Source organism: Microtus pennsylvanicus, chromosome 9, assembly GCF_037038515.1.
Source record: "Microtus pennsylvanicus isolate mMicPen1 chromosome 9, mMicPen1.hap1, whole genome shotgun sequence".
NCBI lineage: Eukaryota > Metazoa > Chordata > Mammalia > Rodentia > Cricetidae > Microtus > Microtus pennsylvanicus.
In genome coordinates, this window is record NC_134587.1 from 101784726 (window position 1) to 101791829 (window position 7104).

At 37.6% G+C, this 7104-nt stretch overlaps 1 pseudogene; it reads left to right on the forward strand.

Moving 5' to 3' along the window:
- Nucleotides 1–1470: 1470 nt before the first annotated feature.
- On the forward strand, nucleotides 1471–2204 carry LOC142857053 (transcription factor A, mitochondrial pseudogene; annotated as a pseudogene).
- Nucleotides 2205–7104: the final 4900 nt, after the last annotated feature.

Genomic DNA, 7104 nt, shown 5'->3' on the forward strand with positions numbered 1-7104 from the left:
GGGCAAGAGACTGCTCTTGTCAGAACTGCTTGAATTGACTTTCAGGACCCACAGAAAAATGACTTCTGAACTTGCCTAAAGAATGTGATAGAGTCCTTCAGGGTTCCTACTTCGTGAAGGAGTCTTTCAGACATTCTGTAGGACACAGAAGAAAGTGACTGACAAACTGCCAATGTAGGTGGAACTGTCTTTGAAATTCCTGCTTTAAGGAAAAATCTTCTGGATACTATGGGCCTGTAGGCTAAAGATAGGTGCCTTAGTGTTACAGAAGAGCTTTCGGTGATATTCTAGGCAGTGAGATGTCTCTGTCAATTCTAGAGTTTGGGAAGTTGCTTACGCTGCACTTCCTGTTAACTTAGGTAATATATCTTGGGGTCTTTGATGGAGTTGAAGAATAGATAGTTATAGTTTTCTGTAGTTATGATAAAAGATAAAATAGATTAAATATTGTAACTGTAATTCTTGCTTGATACCTGTTTTGTTATATGCAATTTTACTATTCTAAAGTTAAAACCTTCCATTTCATTTAGACAGTAAAGGGGAGATAATTTGGGAAGTCCTTCTGTATATGTGTTGCTTTTATTAGTTAATGAATAAAGAAGCTGCTTTTGGTCAATGACTTAATAAATATTGCCAGGCTGGAAAAGATATATAGAGAGAGTAGATGGAGTCAGTGAGTAGCTATGTAGCTGCCCACAGGAGACAGATGCCTCCACAAAAGCTCACTGAAACTTTGCCAGTAGGCCATTACCTCGTGGTGATGCATAGACTAATGGAGATGGAGTAGTTTAGGATATAGGAGCTAGATAGCAATATGCTTAATCTATTGACCAAACAGTATTGCAAACAATATAGTTTCTGTGTGACTAGGCAGGAGAGAAACTTTGCCAACAGTTGCCAGGTAATATAAACTTTCTTTAAACCTTTGATATTGACATGCTTTTCATGAAATTCTGAGGCCTTCAGCACATTTCCAATCAATAATGGATCAATTTCCACATTCCCTTGTGCTAGAGAATCTGGCAGACCCATATGAGTTCAGATGTGTGTTATGTATATGGCAAAAAGCCTATTCCTGATTATATCTTGAACCTGAATAAATAATGAAGTCAATTCCATATCATTTGGTATAAATTCAGTGGTTTCAATATGCAAAACAACTCTTTCTGAATATTGTGAATTGAAAATATATTGAGAGGTTCTTTAAAATCACTTAGAACCATGAGGATAGCATATAATTCTGTCTTTTGGACAGAATTATAAGAGCTTTGTCCAACTTAACTTAATATTTCTAATTTGTAACCTACCTTTCCTGATTTATTTGCATCAGTATAGAATGTACATACTCGGCGCCCAAGCTCATCGGGCATGATAATAAATTCCCAGGGTTCCCCTGGTGCTTGTTCAGCTGTGTGTGTACCATGGTGTGTGTCATGACAATACTGAGCCAGAGCATCGTTGGCCTGAGCCATGGTGCTGTCCCCGGGGAATGTGGGCGTGCTAAGGGCACCTGGACACCTGGGTGCTGAGATGTGCGTGGGCTGCATGGGGTCACATGCCCTTGCGGCTCAGCCTTGTCTGTGTTCTGAAATGTGTTTCATCTAGCGTGGATAATTATCCAACGAAACCTAAGACCTCATACCTTCGATTTTCTACAGAACAACTACTGGATTTAAAGCTACACACCCAGATGCAAATCTTTCAGAACAGGTCAGAAAAAATTGCAGCTGTATGGAGGGAGTTACTGGATGCAAAAAAAAAAAAGTGTATGAAGCTGATTTTAAGACAGAATGGAAAGCATACAAAGAAGCTATGAGAAAGTTTAAAGATCTGCTGACTCCAACTCAGTATCTTTTGAGAAAGAAGTTAGGTAAAAACGTTTAAAAAAGAAAGCATCAATAAAAAGGAGAGAATTAACTTTGCTTGGAAAACCAAAAGGACCTTGATCAGCATACAACATTTATGTGTCTGAAAGCTTCCAAGAGGCTAGACACGAGTCTGCTCAGGGAAAACTGAAGACTATAAATCAGGCTTGGAAAAATCTATCTAGTGATGAAAGGCAGGCATGCATTCAGTTTGCTAAAGATGACAGAATTTGTTGTGATAATGAAATGAAGTCTTGGGAAGAGCAAATGGCTGAAGTTGGATGAAGTGATCTCATCAGTAGCAGTGTGAAACTATTGGGAGACATCCCTGAGAATTAAGATAGAAGATGGAGCTGTCTTTGTAACTAGACACAAAAAACCAATTAGGTCTCAATGCCTTAAGCTGTCAAATTAGAAAGGATAAGGTCTGTTAACATTTGATGCTCAGTTCCTTTTTCTGTAGCCCTTGGACTTTTACCCACTGAATTTCTGTTATGATCTCAAGCCCTGATAGTGGAATATCCTGCAGAGTTCTGCTTTTTACTTAAGAACTGGGATGGGACTGTCCATGCATCTTCATGTAGTGGTGGATGAATCATTCCAGGTTTTATGGAGGTAGATAGACTGTGAAGTAACTTTTATACTCGTAACAGGTGCATGTGGTTTTGAAAAGTTCGTACACTGATGATGGTTGCATGAAGTGTGCCCCCTCCATGTTCTGGGGCCAGAGCTGCTTTCACAGCTATGGCAAAGCTGAGGCATAACTGTGTATTCAAAGAAGCCTTCAGACTCATTAGATGAAGTGATTCCTAGGCATAAATCACGTGTAGAGTTGATGTTTATACATGTAAGTGATTGCTGACATTATAATAGCTGTTTATAGTTTAAACAAAGACATTTACAAACCTTTCTCATTATTTTTCCCTAAAGCAAAAACTAAGAAATTATGTACCAAGTCAATGCACATTGTCTTTATTGCATAGAATAAAAATTCTAATTTTCCAAACATGTTTCTGAATTATGTATTTTAAGATGAACTATTTGGTTAACAGATTTTTCCTTTTAAGGTAAAGATTTTTTTTTCCTGAATTACTGTTTCATGTGAGACTGTTCACAGAGCTGTGTGGTCTAAATTTTTAAATGAGAAATATGAAAAAACAAGTCTCCAAAGTCAGAGTCCTGAAACATTGTCCATGGCTGCTAACAGAGAGCCAGCTGCTGAGCCAGCCAAGTCCAGCCACTTATTGACCTCTTTCTCAGGGCTTATTTATTAGAAATGTATTTATAGTTTAAATAGGTTTTTTAAAAAAAGAATGTGAAAATTATAAAAATAAAAAGAACGTACATGCTCCAGTTATTGGTATGTCACATACAATTCAGGGAAGGATACAAGTAATTCTTATTATAAGGTTAATTCTATTGCTTTTAGGATAATTGCTGTTAATCTCTCCTAAAAAATTAGCACAAGCTATTTACCAGGGTTCATTGTCTTCCCATAATTTTTTAAATTTCATCACTAATAAAAGGCACTATAATCTCTGCAGTGTCTATTTCTGCTAGTTGTTGAAGTCTCAATTTCCTTTTATAGTTAATTCAGAGACCTTCTTCACATAAGTTTTTAATTTGCATGGTAAAAAGATAATTCTAAGATAATATCTTCCCTTTTCATTAAAATTCCTGCAAGGGAAATTCTGGAAGACAATATGACTAGAACACAATTAGGATTTAGATTCACCTGATCCATATGTGTCTCCTATAATTTCTCTTCAACCACAGTTAATTCTTTCTCTGTTTCAGTTGTTAATTTTCTGGGACTATTTAAGTCTTTGTCACCATCTAAGGTTTGGTTTAAATGAATTATTAGATCAGGCGTTATCCCAACAGCAGGTCATAGACTGGAAATGTCTCCTAACAATCTTTGAAAGTCATTAAGAGTCCGCCATTGGTCTCTCCTAATTTGTGCCTTTTGTGTTCTAATTTTCTGTAAACCTATTTTGTAACCTAAGTAATTGGCAGAATCTCCTCTTTCTATTTTTTCAGAAGCAATTCATAATCTCCATTTGGCAAAACTTTCTTTACTTCTTCAAAAATTCTTTCTAAAGTATCTATGTTTCAATCATATAGCAAAATGTCATCCATATAATGATAAATTTTAGATTTAGGAAATTGTTTACATATTATTTCCAATGGCTGACTTACAAAGTATTGGCACAAGGTGGGGCTAATGAGCATTCCATGTGAAAGGATAATCCATTGATAACTCCTAGTAGGCTGAGAATTATTATAAGTAGGCAATGTGAAGGCAAATTATTCTCTGTCCTTTTCTTGTAAAGGTGTAGAGAAGAAACAATCTTTCAAATCAATAACTATAAGAGGCTATCCTTTATGTCTAAAGGATAGGGAAGGCAAATGAATTTCATATTGGAGAGGGCCCATAGGCTGAATTACCTTGTTGACAGCTCTTAGATCTGTCACCATTCTCCATTTTCCAGATTTCTTTTTAACAGCAAATACATAATTCCAAGGGCTGGTTGATTTTTTTAAAAAAATAATATTTATTATGTATACAATATTCTGTTTGTGTGTATGCTTGCAGGCCAGAAGACAGCACCAGACCCCATTACAGATGGTTGTGAGCCACCGTGTGGTTGCTGGGAATTGAACTCAGGACCTTTGGAAGAGCAGGCAATGCTCTTAACCTCTGAGCCATCTCTCCAGCCCCTGCTTGATTCTTCAATATGGTGAGCATCTAGTTGTTGCTGTACCCACTGTTTTAAAGCCTACAGTTTTCTTCTGTTAAAGGCCATTGTTTAACCCATAATGGTTTCTCAGTTAACCATTTTAAAGGTAGGGCCAATGGTACCTCCAAAAGTTTGCTAGTTGCCTTGTGTTTTTGTACAAACTGAATGGCTGGTAACCTTGGTTTATAATACCTTATAATATTCTTCCCAGAAACATAAGTTTCTGGGACTGCAGGAATATTAATCTGGGTATTCCATTGATGCAGCAGATCATGACCCAATAAATTCACTGTGATATTACACATATATCACCTCAGCTTTTCATTCTGCCCTTCTGTCCCTATGCATACAATCAATCTCATGCTTTGTTTTACTTGAGATAGGGTTCCAGTTCCTAGGAATTGAACATCTGCCTCTTGTTTTTGTTTTTTGAGACAGGGTTTCTCTGTGGTTTTGGAGCCTGTCCTGGAACTAGCTCTTGTAGACCAGGCTGGTCTCGAACTCACAGAGATCCGCCTGCCTCTGCCTCCAGAGTGCTGGTATTAAAGGCGTGTGCCACCACTGCCTGCAAACATCTGCCTCTTGAAGAGGCCAATTCAGATGCCAAAATTTTGGAGTAATGATAGTAACAGTCATACCTGTGTTCAGTAAACCCTCAATTACAATGTGATTCATAAGTGCCCTTAGCTTTGGTTTTTGATCATTTATAGAGGTCTGCAAAATATACACACTTATTATTTCTTACCGGAGTTTTTGATTCCATGTCTATTCCATCCTCTAGAACAGTATGGTTGGTTGTTTTTTGTTTTTGGCAGGCAATGGAATTTTAAATTTTTCCTGATGAGACACATCCTCAACAATGACTAGAAATTACTAAACCATGTTTGACTTGGGGGCCTGTGAGAGGCCACCCCAAGGAGTTTCCCAATGGTATTGGGTTGCCTTGTTTGTCTTTTCTCGATCTACATTCATTGGTCCAATGTCAGCCTTTGCCATATCTTCTACATCGTCCAGAAGATTGAGACCTTCTACTACTTTTGCCAATTCCAGAGGAGACATTATTTCTAGAAATTCCTTGTCAACAATCTCTTCTTGAATGTCATAATCTGCCACAATTAAAACATTTGGTATCTTGATGTCTTCTTACACCTTTGGAAATTGCTTCTCCTACCCAAGCCTCAATATTATAGTCAAATATCTCAAATTTCATTGTATGCAGAATCTATTCATCCATTGGTGCTGATTAACCTTTAAAAGTCCAAGTATCTTTTTGCATTTTAAGTTGGCATTTTAAACAGCCAAAGATTCAATAAGTACTCGTCTAGCTCCTGGATCTGTTACTCCTATTTGTACAACCTAAGTTAGTCTTGAAAAAAGTCACTAAAGAGTTCCCTTTGACCTTGCTTAATCCTAATATATGAGTCAATTATTTTTCCTAGTTTTTGACTCCCGTCCCAAGCATTTAAGGCTGCTGTGTGGCATAGGGACACATTCATTATAAAGAGCTTGACCCTGTGGGTCAGCATAAGTGCCCTGGCCAAGAATTTGATCATGGGAAGCCTCAAGTCCTGTCAGTTTTTTCCTGTTGCTCTAAAAATTTTTGCCTCTTCTCACTAATAGCATTTCCATAGCAGTTGAGGTCCATCTTCAAGGACCACTGAGACCCTCATGTGGGGTAGCCTTATTGCATGAAGCCCACGTTATCACCATTTCCCTAACAAATGGTAAATGCATGTCATAGATACTACTGCTTGCTTAATTTCTTTTATATTGCTTATACCTTTAGATTTCCATCTATATTCTTTGGGTTCTTTTGGGCATTTAGAACTTGATGGTTTTTCAGAGGTGATTACAGGGTAGGAAGCTAAAACCCTAAGGAACTCACCTCTGACTCTGACATGTACTGGTGATATTAAATCCTGTCCTTGTACGTTCTCTCCCTGCTTATCAATTTCAATGATTTCCTCAATCATTTCAAATCTTTTTCACCACTCCCTTTTGTAAAGCCTAAATCTCTTGATCTATGTATAATTCTAGTGTTTTCGTTGAGTCATCTAGCCTCTGGTCCTTATTCTATATATACAATTTCAAGATATGAAATTTTTCAGTAAAGATAACATCTCATCCTTGGACATTATTTGGATATAGTGCTGATGTGGGAAGTCCTTCTGTATATGTGTTGATTTTATTGCTTAATGAGTAAAGAAATGGCTATGAGCCTATAGCAGGGCAGAACAGAGCTAGGCATGGAAAACTAAACTGAATGCTGGGACAAAGGTGGAGTCAAGGAGAAGCCATGTAGCCATGCCAGAGACAGACACCAGATGGAACCTTGCCATTAAACCCCAGCCTCATGGCAATACACAGATTAATAGAGATGGGTTAATTCTAGATGTAAGAGCTAGCTAGCAATATGCTTAAGTGACTGGCCAAGCAGTGATTTAATTAATACAGTTTCTGTGGGGTTATTTTGAGTCTGGGCATCTAGGAACAAACAA